Genomic DNA, 19,607 nt, shown 5'->3' with positions numbered 1-19,607 from the left:
TGTAAATATCGGTGAAGAATCAGAAGCAGCAAAGTGCACATAGAGGGAAGAGCAAGAACTTAACTTCAAATTCTGTTGGTTATGTGATCTTGGGATAGTTATTTAACCACATTTAGTCTCAGGATCATCTTTTGTAAAACTAAAGTTGTGGTGTTTTCCAAAAGTTATTGTTGAATAAATGTGAGTAGTTGGCTCAAAGTGTACCACTTGGTAGGCTCAGAATTTACATTTGTTAGTTCCTGTTTTTCCTTTACATAAAGAGATACGCAATCATGTCAAGTGGCATATTTCTCTAATGGCACTGAGGTAATAAAGAAGCCAGAAAATGGAACATGTTAAGTCTGCTGGCATGAGAAAAAAAAAAAAATTGAAGGAAACTTATGCCAAAAAGGGGACTAGTCATCTAAGGCTCCAGACAAAAGGTGATTGAAGAATTCAGTGCACGGCCCTGGCTGGGTTGCTCAGTTGGTTGGAGCTTCATCCCATATGCCAAGGTTGCAGGTCAGGGCCCTAATATATTAGAATCAACGATCCCTGGTCAGGACGCACATACCAGAATCAACCAATGAGTGCACAAATAAGTGGAACAACAAGTCTCTCTTTCTCACGATTTTTCTTCCCTCTTCCCCATTCTTTCTTTCTTTTATTCCCCCCCCCTCCATTCTTTCTTTAAAATAATTCAGTGCAATGAAAATTGGGTCTTTAGGACTTAGTACTTATGTTCTAAGGTAAGTTTCAAGGCTTTATAGAGAGAACAGCTAAGTTAGGGCTGTGATGCTTAAATGAAATAGCAATCAAACCAAGAGCTACTTGATTTTCCTGATGTTTTGGAAAACAAAACAAAACAAAATATATTGTCTTGCCGTAGAGCAGTTAAGAATAAGCAATGACTTATAATAAAGGAAGGTGGCCATTCAGATAACTTGAAGTAACAGATTTGAGGAATTTTTGTATTTTGCTTACAATATCCTCTTTGTGGTTTAAGTGAAAAATGTAGAAATCATCTCATAGGGATTACTTTTATTCTCTTAAAAATAGATTGAGTTAGTTATTTTTCTTTAAGTTATTTAAAATGATAAATGGTAAGAAGGGTATTTTAGTGCCTTGTAGTTTTCACAGCAGAGAAGCAACTTAAGAATTACCATTTTGAAAATTAAATATTTTGGAATTTGGCTGGTAATATCTCCTTAATTAAAATGTGACAACTAACTTTAAAACTTTTTCTTTAAAATCAACATATGTTGAAATATCTACAGTAATGTTGCCAGTGCAAGTGTTGGGTAGTGTAGTGCAAACATATTTTTTGCAAATATCTGATTCCCTTAGTTTCTGGATTGTGTCCCAGTTTTAAATGGAAGGTGGGTGATGAAGTTGTAAAGCATTAAATGCACTTAAAATTGCAAATGCATTCTCATTGTCTCTCACAATTACTTGACAGCTTTTGACCAGTGTTTCCTGTTCCACTGTATTGACTGTAGTCTCCTAGCCTTTGTCCCTGAAGTGAAGTACTCCCGAGAAGAGATTTTGGGATCACTTCCCCCATTTTTATTTGTTCTTGAATCAGTTAAGATTGCGTTTAATCAATTCAGTTCTCATATACAAAGCCACCTAAATGTTAAATTTAATAGAGTTTTTTAAAATCCAAACAAGATATATCTTATATAATTTTATTTTCATTTAAAGTTGTTACTAAGAAAGCTAGCATAATCCATTTGCTTATAATAAATCATTTCTTCTTCTAGGAACTTTCAGTTTGTTTAATGACTCTTGAGTAGACAGAAGTGCAGCCTGAATTGCTTAGGCTCTGAAAACATTTCACATGTAAGGTTCTATCAACATGGATTGCTGATCTCCACACATACTATGAAAAAGGCTGGTTGGGAAAGTTAGGGCTGTGGTGTTTTCCTGCAATTCAGAACAGAAGCAGAAATAAAGAGAAATTATATAAAACCTCCATGTCTGCCATGTGTGCAGATGTCAGCTATACAAATAGGAACATTAATTTGAACTTTTAGACAATGACCCTTCTAAAATGTAATACATCTTATATAGCAGACAACTCTGCACTGGCCTTAAGTCAGAACTTCATTGATAGGTCCCAGAATGAAATTCCGTATTTTGGATTCTCTAATAACTCAGGATTTCTTGGTATTAAAAGAGAGATGTTTATTATAGAAAAAAATGCATTCCTGCTCATAGGATGTTTTTGGAATAAAGAATTATGGAGCTTTAGCACAATGCAAGAATTTGAGAGGTCTAAGTTCTGAAGGATTTGGTTAAATAGGAAGAGAAGAAGGAATGAAGAAATTTTTGAAAATGTATTAGAATGCTCTTCTCAATAACTTGTCTTATATTTTGTTTTACATTTTATATATTCTGTTTGTTTTCTGCAGTCACAATATTACTGTGTCGTAGACACTGGTTATCCCTGCCACTGCTTTTTTAATGTGCCCAGTGGTGTTATCCTCCACAGAAAGCATCTAGGTTCACTTGTTTAACGTTTTGATTATCCTTATACATATATTTTTTGTTGGCTATTTGTCCCTATCTACATACTTTACTTGTTAAAAATTTTTTAAAATTACTTGAAATTTTTATATAAAATAATTATGCAGCTTAATTTTTCTAAACATTTTATTAAAGAAGGAGCTATTTTAACTATTTTCATTTTATACAAAATCTCTGCACATTTACTAAGTGAATGGTCATTAATCCAATCTAGTAACTAAAATAATTCATGAATGTTAGTTCTATAAGAATGTAAAAATAGGATTCTAGATATTTTATTTCAGATTATTTGTTTTTGCTTTTTAGGTAAAATCTCCAAAGTCAATTTGTCTATTAATTATCCTATCTAATAAAGACAGAATATGCAAATTGACTGTCACTTCACAACAAAGATGGTGGCACCCACAGCCAATAAGGAGGGAATATGCAAATTGACACGACAAAGATGGCGGTGGCCGGGCCAGGATGCTTGTGTTGTCACCATGGTGACGATGCAGGCGTTCTGCCCTGCCCCAGCCACTCCAGACCTCTGGGCAGCACATGAAGGCGGAAGGCGACTCTGGGCCGGAGCGAAGGTGGAAAGGCGGCTCAGGCTAGAGCAGCCGTGGGCAAACTATGGCCCGTGGGCCGGATCCGGCCCGTTTGAAATGAATAAAACTATTGAAAAAAAAGACCGTACCTTTTATGTAATGATGTTTACTTTGAATTTATACTAGTTCACACAAACACTCCATCCATGCTTTTGTTCTGGCCCTCCGGTCCAGTTTAAGAACCCATTGTGGCCCTCGAGTCAAAAAGTTTGCCCACCCCTGGGCTAGAGCAAAGGCAGTGCTGGCAGCCAGGGGAAGAAAGGCCTATTCTTGCATGAATCTTCGTGCATCGGGCTTCTAGTTCTATAAATAACTAGAGGCCCGGTGCATGGAATTTGTTCATTTGTTCCCCATTAGCCCAGCCTGTGCCCTCTTGCAGTCCAGGAGCCCTTGGGGGATGTCGGACATTCTTAGCCCTGCTGCAGAGGCGGGAAAGGCTCCTGCCACCACCACTGCCACTGCGCTGCCCAGCTGTGAACCTGGTTTCTGGCTGAGTGGTGCTCCCCCTGTGGGAGCACACTGACCACCAGGGGGCAGCTCCTGCATTGAGTGTCTGCCCCCTGGTGGTCAGTGTGCGTCATAGCGACTGGTCGTTCCACCGTTCGGTCAACTTGCACATTAGCCTTTTATTATATAGGATTATATTTGATAAGATCTAGTGTTTTTATTTTTTCTTTTAAGAGATCCTCTGCAGGATGAGTGTGTTTATTCATTTATTATGAATTTTTATAAAAATATTTTTTTTAGAAAGAGAGGGATGAAGAAAGAGAAACATCAATGTAAGAGGAAAACTCATCCTCTATGGGGGATTGAGCCTATAATAACGGCATGTATCCTGACTGGGAATCAACCAACAACCTTTCAGTGTACTGGACAACACCCAACCAACTGAGCTATACCGGTCAGGGCTAGCCTTTTTTTTTTTTTATGTCTAACATCACATAATTAAAGTTACCTTTATAATACTATGAATGAAATTGAATTTATTACAAAGATCTATGTTATACAATTGAAGTATTTGCATCACATAATAAGTATGGTACATAGATCTTTATTCCCTTAATCATTTATATAGTTCTAGAGTGTAGTTTAATTCAAAAGTACATGTGATATTTTTGCACTTTTCTCATTGACTTATGATTGATTTTTTCAATTGCTTAATAGATTAAGTAAGGTATTTGTGTAAGCCACCTAGAACAGTGCTTGACAGGAGTAGGCATTTATTAAAGGTCAACTATTATTACTTTAATAAGCTCTGGCCAAATAGCTCAGTTGGTTACAGTGTTGTGCCTGTATGCCAAGGTTGTGGGTTCTAGTCAGGGCACATATAAGAATCAACCAATAAATACATAAATAAGTGGAACAACAAATCGAGGGCTCTCTCTCTGTGTCTTTCTTTCTCCCTCTCCCTCTTCCTCCCCCTCTCTCCTTTCAAATCAATACGTTAAAAAAATATTAAAAAAATTAGAAGCCAACTTTACTATTTTAATAGTTACATGGTATGTAGTAATGAGTCTGGATAACTTATGAATGGATTTTTTTGTATAGCACCATAGGAACCTTTTGGAAGAGATAAATATAAAAAGATACAATAAGTTGGCTGCCCTAGATGCAGCATTATTCTCAGAGATGGTACTCAGTTGTAATATAGAAATGGAGCATATTTTGGGGACCAGAAAACCTTATAAATAGTTGCATGGCTTGAGGTTGACATTTAATTTTATGATTTTTAAATTCTTCATCAGATAAGTAGGAGTAACACAAACTAGTAGGGCTGGTTATACAGATTAAATGAAAAAACATGTGAAGAACAAGGCACAGTATGCAAAGACACTGAACAAATATTAAGTCTCTTCTTTCTAGGACAGAAAAGAGAAAAATGGCAGGAATATAATAGAACAAATTGAATATGTGGCATTGTGTTTTCATAATTTTTTAAAAAACATACACCGATCTTTTAGGATTTTAGCTATTCCAGGTTCACTGGAAATAAGAAATCTTGAAGTGATGGATTATCTATTTCTTTTGCTGTGACTTATTTAGCATAAGTGAGAAGTGACTAATTCTTGATTTTTAAACTAGTCTCCTTTTATAAAGGTTAATTTTTTGTGTTTTAATTCTTTGCTTAAAAAAGATTTAGTATTATTCCATTTAGTATTAATGACATTTTTCAATCTTAGCTTCAGGATGATGAATTTCAAGTAATCTGCTATTCCATTTCAAATACATTAATATAAATTATATCTTGCCACGTAAATCTATACTTTTTATTTAATTTGGACAAGATCCTTAGATTAAAAATGTTTATGTATGTTTTTATTATTCAGAATTTTGTCATGGATTTTATGTATTATTCCCAAGTAAATTTTTTATTTGATTGAAATAAATAATATTAATTTACAAATCCAAACATAAATTCTTTCTTTTGAAATGGAGTTTATATAGTTTACTTTTTTAAATTAGTCTTGCAGGACAGGTCTCACTTTTCGAAAAAGTTTGAGGGCTTGTATGAGCCATGTTGCTCAATATTAAAATAAAGCTGAATAATCATCTAAGCTTGTCTTATTTTTATTTTTATAGTATATTAATTATGAGAGAATTAAAAAATGTTGGCAGTGAAAAAAAAAACTAGTATGTAGAAAATCAGGAAGTTAATCATGGAAGTTAATTCTGTATTCCATGTCTTTTCAGGACTTGGAATACAGAATTAAAGTGTGGGGTCTATTGAATCATTAGGATAAGCCAAAAATACATGCTTTCTTTTTTTTAAACAAAAGTATTTTCCTTATTAGGTCAGTGTAGGAATATTCTATAGAAACATTCAATTGTTTTGCACATTAGAGAACAGGCTCTCTTTTGGCTGATTCTGACTGCTAACCATTCTTGTGAAGACTACAAAGAGAAGCAGTCAACAGAGTAGTCTGTTCTTATGTAGGCATATCTGGATTCCTTTAAAAAAATTGGAATACACACACACACACACATATATATGTATATATATGTACACACACACGCATATATAATTGGCCCTACATGAAAATCTATATATAAATATATAGATAAAAATATTCATATTTTATTTTATTATTTTTCTTTTAGCTTTATTTTATTCTCAGGTGGAGTCACATATTTTTTGTAATTAATGTTCCAATTTGCTATACTTAAGAAAGTTTTCCCTGAACCCTAGAAAAATAAGATGTTTGAAGTGTCTTCCTCTTCCTCTCCCTCCCTTCCCCAACAACAACACATTCTACCTTTTGGATTTCAAATGTTTATATGTAACCTACATTACAGTATCACTACTTCAGGGCCTGGCTGCCCCCACTTCAAAAAGGTTATGTTTCTTATATTCTATTATTTATGGGCTATTGTCAAGTAGAAGGCTTTGCCATTCTATAATATCCCCAGGAATACAGCGCCTTACAACTGAAAGCCATAGGAGGTACCAAGATAACACCTGATGTGTAGTATCTTTTTTTCCCCTTTCTGTTCTCTTAGCTTTTATAACTCATAGATGACAGAGGTCTAGCTCTTAAAGTGCCGAAGGGGAACGGCAAAAGAAGTTGGGGCTGGAACTGGGAGAGTTCTTTATATAAAACCCTGGATTCCTTTTGCTGGGAAATAACTCCCTCTCACTAGTGTAAAAGTTTTAATCTCATGTGAAAGTTCACATTTCAGAAAGTATGCTTTAATAAACGAATAATGAAGTGTTTTGTGAATATAAAATAATTTTTGACTAATTTTTTATTAAAAACAATTTTGAAATATTATGTTCAAGAGGATTTTGTGAACATTCTGTATGCCAGATATCATGGTAACAAATCTGTAGCTGAGTACACTGCATATATTGTGCAATGATAATAACACAGAACATTAGGTTTCTGTAGAGCAGTCTCTCCCTAACAGTTCTAAAATCTAGGATCTAGGATTACTTTGGCTCAGGTGTAGTCATCTTGGAAAAAAACAATTCTTTGAAATTCTACTTACATAGCATAATCAGTTTTGAGTGTGAAAAATGCATTAAATTCTTGATAAATTACTTTTCACATTCCAGGCCATACTTGAGGTGCATGAAGCTTTAAGAGCACAAATAGGAATCTTTGTAACATGTAGACATGAGTCATTATGAGGTGTATTTTAAAAGTGGTTTGGGACACACCCGATAAATGAAAAGGCCAAAAAATGTGTAAGATGCAGTTACGAAATTCTCCCTTGCTTACTCGTTATCATTGTTTTCTTCATCATTATTTTTGGATAACAGATTCAATAGATTTGTAGTAAGGATTCATATTGTGAAGTGGCAGTTTGTATCCTTTAATGAGAATGAACTTACATAGAATTAGAGTATAAATATTTCTAAAGAAGAAAAGTGTAGCCTTAAAAAGCAGTGACTACTTCAGTTGAAACCTCATTGGTTACTTTGATCTGCTAAAAAACACTGAGCATAATTTTTGCTACTAATGAAGGCTTCACCTACTAAGCATGGAGTGTCCAAAAGTTGGCCTCAAGGCACATCTGGTAGAGTTAGAGATGTAAGAGAAAGTTCCAACCAGAAGAGTTGACTGTGCTTAAACCTTTTTAACACTGTGAGTTATAATCACATTTTATAATCAAGTTAGTCACCATTTGTCACATAATCGAGATAAGTCATTTGTTAGGAGAAAACTTTTTTTAGGGAGTTAGTTTGTCTATCTGCAGACATTAGGGTGGGACTGAAGAAGCTGCATTTTCAGTTGATAAGTTGGCTAACCATGGTGACCTATCTGGTTTCTTTCGTTTGTGCTGCCAAACTACATTCTCAGAATTGTTTTGCAGAGGTAAAAGCCCAGAAACACTGAAAATATGGCAATTATTCATCTTCATTTCAACATACTCTGTGTTCAGGTTCCCTGGGACCAGGAAAAGCAAAGCTGTAATAACAACATTGGGGTAAAAGTTTACAAGGCAGAACTCTATCTTCAGATGGTCTTGTTTTCCATGTCATTTGTATAAAAACAGCATGCCAACAAATTTGGTTTTCTTCTATTTAAAATGAAATTAGGGCAGTGATTTATTTTAATTTCAGTTCAGATTCTTTGAGTGGATAGCAGGATCTAAGTTTAGTGTGTTTTGCTGGGAAAAATTATTTGGTATTTTGTAGAGCTTATCCTAATGACCTTGCCACCCCCAGAGCTAGTACATTAGAGAAAGAGAGAAGAGGTGGTGTGGTCCCTGAGATTTTCAACAAATGCTTATGGAGCAGAGGTCAACCAGGAGGGAAAGAGTTCTGTTCTTGACCCAATTCCTGGTCCAGCTCTTGAGAACCTGCAGTCATTGTTTTTGTCCTGCCTTACTTCTTACATCTCAAACTAAAGGAGATGACAGTAACACAATAAAAAAAAATGAGAGTATACATTCACAGAATAAGCAACCTATCTGTATATATAAAAGCCTAAGTGCCCATCCGACTGTTCGACCGTCTGACCGGTAGCTATGACGCACAATGACCACCAGGGGGTAGCCGGTCCGACCGGTAGTTATGATGCACACTGACCACCAGGGGGCAGACGCTCAGTGCAGGAGTTGCCGAGGTGCAGTGACTTGGCAGCTGCGGTTCTCGGGTGAGCCTGATTCCAGGGTGCATCACCCGAGAAACTCCCTCTAGCAATCTGGGACTTGTTGGGGGATGTCGGAGAGCCGGTTTTGGCCTGTTCCCTGCAGGTCAGGCCGAGGGACCCCACTGGTGCACGAATCCATGCACCGGGCCTCTAGTATGAAATAAGGGCATTCAATTTAGTCCTATAGTCAGTAATTCTATAATGCTTGACCTATGGACTTCAGAAAATTCCAGTAAAACTTAGAGCAAAGAGAAAAATCTGTAGCTCAGCTTGTTTACTTTTTGATTTTCTTCTGCTGAATACTTTTTTTCTTTCCGGTCAGAATAGGAGCCTTCTTGTGTTCTCTTCTTTTATTCTTCCAGGAAGCAAGGATGGTAATGGGTGCATAGCCCCTATTTGTTTACTTTTTATGTAGCTCACATATCAGTTACTACTGTTGGTTTCTTAGTGGAAATTTTTCTTTCACCCTCATTTTGGCTTTGCTTCCAAATACCTTCTTCTGTTGGCTGGAATTTAGCACTGTAATTTGTGGCTTTCCGGAGAGGGAACCTCCGTGGTCAGGTGGAGGAGGCAGGCCACATTCCAGCAGTGGAGTGGTAGGTGTTCCAGACAGAGTGCTGATTCTGGAGTGAGTTGGGGTGTGGGGTGAAAGTTGGCTCCTAATTCAAGCCTCACCTGAGGCAGTATTTTTTAAACAGAAAAGTGCCCTCTCTAATTAGCTAGCCCAATATGCAATTAGATTAATGACAAGCTAACCGATTTAGAAGCCTCTCCCAGAGTGAGCTAACCAAACAATAGGTGTTTCAAGGACCTGACAAAGAGCTAATACCCCCTTCAACATCTCCCACCCCACCACCCCCTACCCCCGCCCTCATTAAAGTATTTGTAGTTTTACTTCTTGCATTTGTTGGTGGACTGCCTCATCCCCTTAAAGCGCATTGTCTTTTTGCGGGGGAGGTAGAGTTAAAACTTTTTCTTCCTGAGGATGTCTCCTGGGGGGGGGAGGGGGGAATTATTCCTTAAATTTACCTTTCCAGTAAATCCTGTGCTCTCAAAGCATTGTGTATAGCTTTTAAATTAACTCATTTAATTGGTAATAAAGTTCTCAGGTTTTGGAGACGGATGTATTTCCATCATTTAGATTCATTGAATACATGATCATTTTTGTGAACCTTGAAAAACACTTAGAAAACCATTTGGTTGTTAGGCTAGATATATTTTAGTGATAATTAAGTATATGTTCTTAAAAGTATTTTTAATACTGTTAGATGCTAGAGCTAGACGGTATGTATAAAAGTTAAAAACTTCATCATCATTTCCCCCCCACACCAAAGTCCCTCCAACCTTTGATAACCTTTTGTTTTCTGCTTTTGAAGTAGGAAGGTTATGGCAAATTATTTCATTCTGAAATTGAACATTATTAGAAAGTTTTGATAATACTAATTTTATTTTATCCTATCAAAAGAAAAAAGATGATTATTTTCATTTTTTCCGTCATACTTGTACTTTTAAAAAAGCATATTCTAGGCCAGTGGTTCTCAACCGTGGCTGCACATTAGAATCACCTGGGAATCTTTTTAAATTCACCCCATAACAAAGAAACAGAATTTCCAGAGGATGAGGCCCAGAAATCAGGAAAAGCCTGTTCTAGGCTTTCTCATCAATTAACCAGGCCCCAAATTGAATGATGGAAACAGATGGTTATAATTCAGGTTTAAGTATTTGTTGATTTTTTTTAAAAAACTCCAATTATGATTAAAAGTAGCTATTTAAATTCATTTCACAAACTTTAATTCATGGGTGCAGATTGTAGTATTTCTAAAATTATTTAGAAAGTATTTTTTATTTCTTTTGACCACATCTTTAAAATGACTGAAAATGGTAGAGGATGAATAAAGAAAGATACCTTTTGTAATCTCAAATAGTTCAGTGTTCAAACTGGAGCTTTAAGGTTCACATGAACAAAAGTTACTAAGAAGCAGTTGAGCTGCTTGAAAACAAGGCAGTTTTTCTCGCCTAGATGCTAAGGAACCTTTTTGAGCCATTCCAAACAACTGGGATCATGTGCACTGATTACAGATAAGCAAAATAAAATAAACACACTCTTGCCCATGTGGGAACTGGTTCTGCTGTCTCTTGTTCTAACTCTGCAAAGCCTGAAAGTCTCCCCAGTATCTTTGAATGGGGCTCATTGTTTATTTATTATGCTTTTCACAAGTGCTTGTAACTTCACCCTTGTTTTACTAATAGCTTTCTTCTAAAGTGGGTTGACTTTTCAGTTAATTTTCAATGGCCTCAATGTTTTTTTCTTAAATTGGGCCAGACCAATGGGCCTGTTTAAAAGTTAGACAGTCTCATATAAATTGTAGCATATAAAAATAAGGAACATTTATTAGAGATTTTTGAATTTGTTTTCCTATTTAAAAAAAATGTAAGGTCAAAGATAATTTTTTCTTTCACATTCTTTAATTATTTGTGTTGGCAAATTAAGTAAATGGGTATAGATTTTAGAAGCTGTCGAAGTTGTAAGTTTTTATGTTAAAACCTATTAGATATGGGAATATATATATATATTTATTCATTTTAAAAATAATACTGTTTTAAATCTTAACATAAGGAATTTAGAAGATTGATCAGTAACTTCCTTATTTAGATGAGAAAGTTGAACATTCTACACAGTGTTTAGATTTTAAATGAAAGTTATTTCATCTATAGAAATGAAACTGAAAATGAAACCACAGGAAAATAGTGTCCTTATACCAATAATTAAGACTTATAAATTATAGGGCAGAATCAAAATCCAAAAAGCATGGATTACTAAAATCTTTTGTGGCATAGCTTTTAGCTTTATTTTTTATCATATATAAATTCCAAATATATTAACAACAAAAATAAAACTAAAAATACAATTTAAGTAAAAAATATTAGGAGAAAAACTGGATGAAGGTGGTCTTCATAAGCTTGCTAAGAAACTTTCATTCATAATGCAAAAATTGTGGATTTAGTTACATAAAGGGTAAAACATTCTCATTTGCAAAAGATACCATAAATAAAGGCAGAATATTTGCAAATATATAGTAGACAGAAATTAATATAATTATTGTGTAAGGGGTTTCAATACATTGTCAAAAATGAAACAGTTTAGGAAGGATATGAAGAGTAGGTAAAAGGCAAATATGGCCAGTAAAGATTGATAAATGTGCTCAAGCTCTTAAGGGGTCAGGATGACACAAATGAAAACGATAAGATGTCATTTTTATCTCATCAAATTGGTTAACTTACAGTATCTAATGCTAATAAGGATAGCATTACATTCTGTTGATAAGAATGTGAATTTTTTATACTTAAAATGTATATTAGTGATTTTATCCTTCTAGGAATCCATCCTACAGAAAATAACAATATGTAAGGATAGAGTACAAGGAGCTCTATTGTTAATGACTTATATGTTATAAATATAACTTAATCGTAAAAAATATATTTTTGTAAATTTACAAATCAGTGAAAACATTGTGAATCAAATATAGTACATTCAAAGTATGGAATATCATACAGCTATATTAAAAAATAGGGGCCCGGTGCACAAAATTCGTGCACTGGGTGTGTGTGTGTGGGGGAGTGTCCCTCAGCCCAGCCTGCCCCCTCTCACATACTGGGAGCCCTCAGGCGTTGACCCCCATCACCCTCCAATCGCAGGATCGGCCCCTTGCCCAGGCCTGACGCCTCTGACAGAGGTGTCAGGCCTCTGACAGAGGTGTCAGGCCTGGGCAGGGGACCCTCATTTCCCCCCATCACTGGTTCTGCCCCCAGCCCAGGCCTGATGCCTCTGGCCCAGGCGTCAGGCCTGGGCAGGGGACCCCCAGACCCTCCGATTGCTGGCTCTGCCCCTTTCCCAGGCCTGATGCCTCGGCCAGAGGCGTAGACCCCCATCACCCTCCAATCGCCTGATCGGCCCCTTGCCCAGGCCTGACGCCTCCGCCAGAGGTGTCAGGCTTGGACAGGGGACCCCCACCTCCCCCCGATCACTGGCTCTGGCCCCCGCCCAGGCCTGAGGCCTCAGGCCCAGGAATCATGCCTGGGCAGGAGACCCCCATCTCCCTCTGATCGCTTGCTCCACCCCCCGCCCAAGCCTGATGCCTCTGACCCAGGCTTCAGGCCTGGGCAAGGGGACCATCATATCCCTCCAATCCCCGGCTCTGCCCCCTGCCCAGGCCTGATGCCTTGGCCAGAGGAGTTGACCCTCATCACCCTCCGATCACCAATCACCGGATCGGCCCCTTGACCAGGCCTGAGGCCTCCGGCAGAGGTGTCAGGCCTGGGCAGGGGACTCCCAGCTCCCCGCGATCTCCCGCTCTGCCCCTGCCCAGGCCTAACGCCTCTGGCCTAGGCGTCGGGCCTGGGCAGCAGGGACTTGCAGCTGCAGCGGCCCCGCGATTGTGGGCTCCGCTTTACGCCCAGGCAAGGGACCCCTAGCTCCTGGGACTGCCAGCTTCGACCGTGCCCAGCTCCCATCGCTGGCTTCACCCCTACTTCCTGCTATCACTGGCCAGGGCGGCAAAGGCTCCTGATTCTCCGATCATGGCTGGGGGGCAGGGCAAAGGCGGCCCCAGGGCCGCCTTTGCCTTGCCCCCCTCCTCTTAGCTCCCCCCTGGGTTTCCGATCACTGTCAGTGGCAGGGGGCTTCTTCCTGCTTTCCCTTTTGCCTCCCTACATTGTGCCTACATATGCAAATTAACCGCCATCTTTGCTGGCAGTTAACTGCCAATCTTAGTTGGCAGTTATTTGCATAAAGCCCTGATTAGCCAATGAAAAGGGTAGCGCCGTACGCCAATTACCATTTTTCTCTTTTATTAGTGTAGATAACTGGTAGGAAGCTATACTGGTGGCAAAGCATACATGATATTTTTAAGTGAACAAAGGGTATTGCAGATATTTATTCATTATATAAATATATGATCATGTTTTATATAATTTTTGGTATTAAAAATTATTCTATAAAATGTATGTATACATTTGTATATTTTAGTGTACGCATACTCAAAATATGGATATTCCTCTTAGGGTAGATTAATGTTAGATTGTTGGAGAGGTAGAGGTAGAAGAAATGAGTATCTATTATATTTGTAGTTTTAAAAGTAACAATAAACTTTTAAATAGAAATTTTGACCATTTTACTTTCAGGAAACATGTTATTTGGAAACAAGTCAGAATTACACATCTCATGAACAAATTATTACTGAATTCAGGGGCAAATATACAAAACTATGAATTCTGCCATGAATTTTCCTTCTCATTTTGGCCTAGTCACAGGGGAGAATGAAGCCCTTCTTGATTGTGAAGCATCCTTCCAGGGTTTCATAACAAAGGAATGGATCTTGAAGTAAGATGTACCTTTGAATAACACTCAAACTAAATTGAATGGCCACTCCCAACTTTTAAGTAAGACATAAATTTGGCCCCAAACTTTTCCACTTAATTCCTGCACTTAGTTTATAATTCTGCCTTAGAGTGATTCAGGAGGCCCTAGTGCAGTGATGGTGAACCTTTTGAGCTCGGCGTGTCAGCATTTTGAAAACCCTAACTTAACTCTGGTGCCGTGTCACATATAGAAATTTTTTGATATTTGCAACCATAGTAAAACAAAGATTTATATTTTTGGTATTTATTTTATATATTTAAATGCCATTTAACAAAGAAAAATCAACCAAGAAAATGAGTTCGTGTGTCGCCTCTGACATGCGTGTCATAGGTTTGCCATCACTGCTAGTGCCTTCCTCCTAAAAGACAGTGGCTGAGTGAGAGCCACGAACCTTTGACTTGTCATGTTGGGCTCTGTCTAGCTGACAAATGGTCAGGTTACTCTCATGGCTCTGAGACCCAACTTCTCCTTTCGTCAGATGGGCATGATAATACTGAAAACTAACTGTGATAATGATAGAGATGGCACATTCTGTTAATTATCTTCTAGTTATTTGCTATAACTAATTATACAAATCAAGAGTTATTTATTACTCAGTGGTAATATGCTAACTTAGAAAAGTTTGCCTTTGTTTATGGTATTATTTATGTAATACCAAGATACTTACAATAATATATCATTGCAGCTTGATCTTCTCATAGTGTTAGAGCCAGAAGGGACGTTGGAGATGAGGCTGCAATTACATTTTAAAGATGCTCTAACTAAGATGAATTCCTTGTCCATGATTACACAGCTGGTTAATGACAGAGCTGGGAACATGCTGGGAAGTATTTCTGGCATAAATGATAGTATGTCTTTTTTTATTATTTTTTATTGTCTAAAGGTTTACATATGTCTCCATTGGTTATGCTAATATGTATGCATACAAGTCCTTTGGTTGCTCTCTAACCCCCCCCACCCCCCCCCCCCGTATTTGTCTCTGGATCTATTTTTGTTCATCAAATTATGTTGATCTTTATATCCCACATATGAGTGAGATCATGTGATATTTATCTTTCTCTGACTGGCTTATTTTGCTTAGCATCTCCAGTTCCATACATGCTGTTGCAAATGGTAAAAGTTCCTTCTTTTTAATAGTGGCGTAATATTCCATTGTGTAGATGTACCACAGTTTTTTAAGCCACTCATCTGCTGATGGGCACTTAGGTTGTTTCCAAATCTTAGCTATGGTGAATTGTGCTGCTATGAACATAGGGGTGCATATATCCTTTCTGATTGGTGTTTCTGGTTTCTTGGGATAATAGTATGTCTACATTTTACTTAATACTTTCTTGTTATCATACATGAACAAATATTATTTAAAAGTCTAGATAATTTCTACCAGTTAGATTATAATCTAAAAGAAAAGATGTACCCTTTTAAAAGCTGGGTAGCTTTGCTTTCATTTTTTCCTTTCAAACTGAAATTTCTTTAGGATATTTTATAAGCTATATTAAATGATGATCAATTGTAGAAAACATGTATAAGTAATACTTATTTGCATGTTTTATTTTAATTGGGCCATTATTTGCTGGTTTCCTTTGAACTCATATGTGACTTAAACACACACATAAACACATTTAAATATGTACATATTTTTTAAAGAAAGAATCATGTTATTTGGAGTAAGCATCATATCATTAAGTATGCATAAAAGTAAAATATAACTAAAATACGTAAATCACCTTTAAAATAAGCATGATTACTTTCCCTAGAATTGAGCATGGTTGTTGCATTACTTGAGTGAAGAACGATCTAGAGTATTAGATGACTCATACACTAATTTTTCTGGAAATATTTTAGTTGGGAGGGACTAATGTGTACAAGCAGTGAGTATCATGTTGTTTTTTATATTAAATAAATTTAGCATTGTAATCCCAGTAAATTTTGGGCATTTAGATGCATAAATGCTTGCATTGTCATCAGAATACATGTGCATATTTAGTTATATAAGTGAGACATATTTTATAAATGAATTTATGTGTATATGTAAATTTATAGAGAAGGGTTTATATAAATATATTTACTCTGTTGGCATTTGAGATAACTCTGTTTATATAATGAATGATGGTGAAGTCTGTTAAGGACCTTAGAAATGATTTAAAGTATAATCCTATGCATTAAGTTATTTTCTGAGCTTGAAATACTTTGTATTTATTTATTTTAATGTATTTTTATTGATTTTTTTTTTGTTTTAGAGAAAGGGAGAAGGATAGAGAGATAGAAAAATTGATGAGAGAGAAACATGGATCTGCTGCCTCCTACACGTCCCCACCTGGGGACTGAGCCTGCAACCTGGGCATGTGGGACCAGGAATCATACTGGCTACCTCTTAGTTCATGGGTCAATGCTCAACCACTGAGCCACACTGGCTGGGCTAAGATTGAGATACTTTTAATTTAATACCTTTTTTCTCTTATTTTTTTTTTAAACCACCAAATTATCCTTGAATAGTGACAGAAACAATGATATTTTCAGTATGTAGTTATCAGAATTACTCAGATGACTCTTACTTTTGGGGAGGCAGATACACATTACAGTGTAGAGTAACATTTAAGACCTCTACATGAAATACTACCTTATATGGCATAAAGCAGTAAAAAAAATAACTTGAAAAGTAATGCAAAAAGTTATTTCATCACTAGCGTAACACCACCGTCTTTTCCATAGTAGATTGTCATCCCAGTTTTTTTCTCTGATCTTTGTTCGTTATGTGTCAGGAAAACTAAACCAAGCTGTGTGACTTTGTCTGTCTTTGATCGAAACAGATTTTCTGGCTAAAGGTGTTCTGTAATGTCACCATGATTCACATCTTCTGGATACACAGTACTTATATGGATAGTCTTACTGGACAGCTTGAGATATTTAATATGTATGTGCAGTAATCTGATTAGTTTGTCTCTGTTAAATAAAGTTGGTAATATTTTAGTTTATTTGTCCTTATATGGCTCTCTGAAATAACAACATACTTGTGTGTTATATGCCTTTTTACTTTACTTTTTTTCTCTTTCTTGGTAGACTGTGTTCTTGGAGGGCAGATACCATTATCTTAATTACGTTTATAAACCTAGTGCCAATCTCGGAGCTGGGCACATATAGAGATATGTAAATATAGATAAAGTATAGACTAGGTATCCAGTAAAAGTGTGTTGAAAGAATGCCTTTTAAAGTGACTGTAGGGATGTGCAGGATGCCTATTGTTGATGATAAAGGGGGCCTCCTAAGGCTTATGGCCTGATGAAAATAATTTAGACTTTTTTCTAATAGAAATTATAAATCACTTATTCAGTATCACTTATTGATGCTACATGTTTGTTACAGAAGGGTAACAAATCTTGGTCGTCCTGCATTTCAGAAGAAAAAACAATAAAATTCTGATATGTAAAATTGATTTTAAAGAAAGATCCCTTCTGGGCATAGGATTGGACATCCAGTTATTGGATGATTTTGAATGAAGGCTTCTTTGCATCAGTTCAGTTTAAAAGGGATTGGGAGACTTTGTGGTGCTGAATGACTTTAGTTTGCATCTTCAGGACTCTTGCATCTATTTGGGGAGTGCTTTCAGTATTGCTGGCACTAAAGGAGCCATGTGATCTACTGGCTTGTGCTGATTCTAAGACCTACAACGGGAAAGCTAGAATCCTATATTTTTGGAACTGAGAGGAACCTCAGGAATCATTCATGGGAATTGGCCTATCCCTGCTGAGAAAGTCCTGCACGGATTTGCCCCTGCACGTAATTAGGTCTGAGCAGAGCCAGTTCCTTTTAAGAGCTGCTTCTCTGATCCCTGCTTTGCATCAGCAGTGTGCTTTCACTCCTGATGTGCTGGAGATAAAAGTAAAAACAGCTGAACTATTCAGACGCAAGGAGCTATAATCAAAACCTTCTGATGAGGCAAGAAAAACCAATCAAACAAAGCTACCTTCAAGGTTTTACTTAAAAATGACTGAAGCAGTATGCAGCAGACCTTCTGTAGCTAAGATTTAGGGACTGGGATCCTCATTGCCTGTACCAATATTTCTGCACAGAAAAGCAGAGAAAGAATCCTGTAGAAGCTTCTGTGATGGTGGGTTATGTTCAGAATTTCCAGCTACCAGCTGATATATAGGTGGAGGCTAGCATGGTTGGCCCTTTCCCAGGGCTCATCATTCAGTGGGTTCCCCTTCCTGGTAATGGAGGTGATTGGCCAGTACTCCCTCTGCATCCTCAAACAATATGGTTTTTAAAAGACCTTGGGCCAGCTTCAGTCACGATCTGTGGATGTTATCCTGGGTAAGTTAAGCAATGACCGGTATTATTACAGAGCCAATTCATGATATCCATATAGTAATCACTTAGGACAGGGTAAATGAGTGTGATGAAGATTAGTTTTGCTCCATGCCTTAGGTTCTTCCTTTTGAAATAGAAGCTTTTAGCTATTCTTGAACTTATGGTAGGCACTGTGCTAAAACATATAGTATTTATTACCTTGAATGAATCCCATTGCACTCTAAAAGAAGTAGATTCGAGATTAGGGAGACACAGGGAACTAAACTAGTCACTTGCCAAGGTCATTGACAGAAAATGAACAGTAAGGGAAAACAAGAAAGGCAGCAATGTATAATATTTCTTGTTTGTTCTGTATTATTTGACTTGTTACTACCTGTGAACCAGTGATTTTTTGATGTGAACTTACCAGTTCCTAGAAAGATATTGTGCTTAATTATACAAATATTAAACTTTTTCTAAAGAAGCTCTCAGTGTTTTAAATAAATTGTTACTTCACATATTAATTTCAAAATATTTTCATAGAGGCTTGACTGCAGACTTGTGTTACAGAAGGGACCATTATGGACACATTAAATGACTTAGCAATGTTTCAGTATAAGTCATTGACTAACCTCAGCTGTAATTTTAAATCTCCCAACTTTTGGGTCTATGATTGTTTACTGTCAGGGCACTCACCTATACAGAAATGCAAATTTTTGCATATGTCTGCAATAATAAACTTTAGAAAAGCTCTCTCTCTATATATATATTTTTTTAAATTAATGGGAAACAAAAACAATAATGTAGTAGAAACCCTCAGGAAAATAAGCCTGTGACAAAATCCTTAAATAAAATGACATAGTGCCCAGAATCTATAGGAATAATAGAGACATGTGGGATTCTATCTTTAAAAATAGAATGCACATATTTTTTTTTTTATATTTTATTAATTTTTTACAGAGAAGAAGGGAGAAGGATAGAGTTAGAAACATGGATGAGAGAGATCGATCAGCTGCCTCCTGCATGCCCCCTACTGGGCATGTGCCCGCAACCAAGGTACATGCCCTTGACCGGAATTGAACCCGGGACCCCTCAGTCCGCAGGCCGACGCTCTATCCACTGAGCCAAACCAGTTCGGCAAGAGAATGCACATATTTAAAACAAGTAGGCAGGGGGAGGAATATGGACTATGTTAGACTTTAGATG

The 19,607-nt window shown here is 36.9% G+C and overlaps 1 protein-coding gene across 2 annotated transcripts in view; it reads left to right on the top strand.

Annotated features, from left to right (window-relative positions):
• Positions 1 to 19,607, top strand: part of PPP3CA (protein phosphatase 3 catalytic subunit alpha) — a 314,121-nt gene that overhangs the window by 26,481 nt on the left and 268,033 nt on the right. The gene's annotated exons all lie outside the window — the stretch shown is intronic.

The sequence above is a fragment of the Myotis myotis genome, unplaced genomic scaffold (genome assembly GCF_014108235.1).
Source record: "Myotis myotis isolate mMyoMyo1 unplaced genomic scaffold, mMyoMyo1.p scaffold_m19_p_1, whole genome shotgun sequence".
Lineage (NCBI taxonomy): Eukaryota > Metazoa > Chordata > Mammalia > Chiroptera > Vespertilionidae > Myotis > Myotis myotis.
Note: the sequence above shows the minus strand (reverse complement) of the source record. Positions and strands in the feature narration are given on the sequence as shown.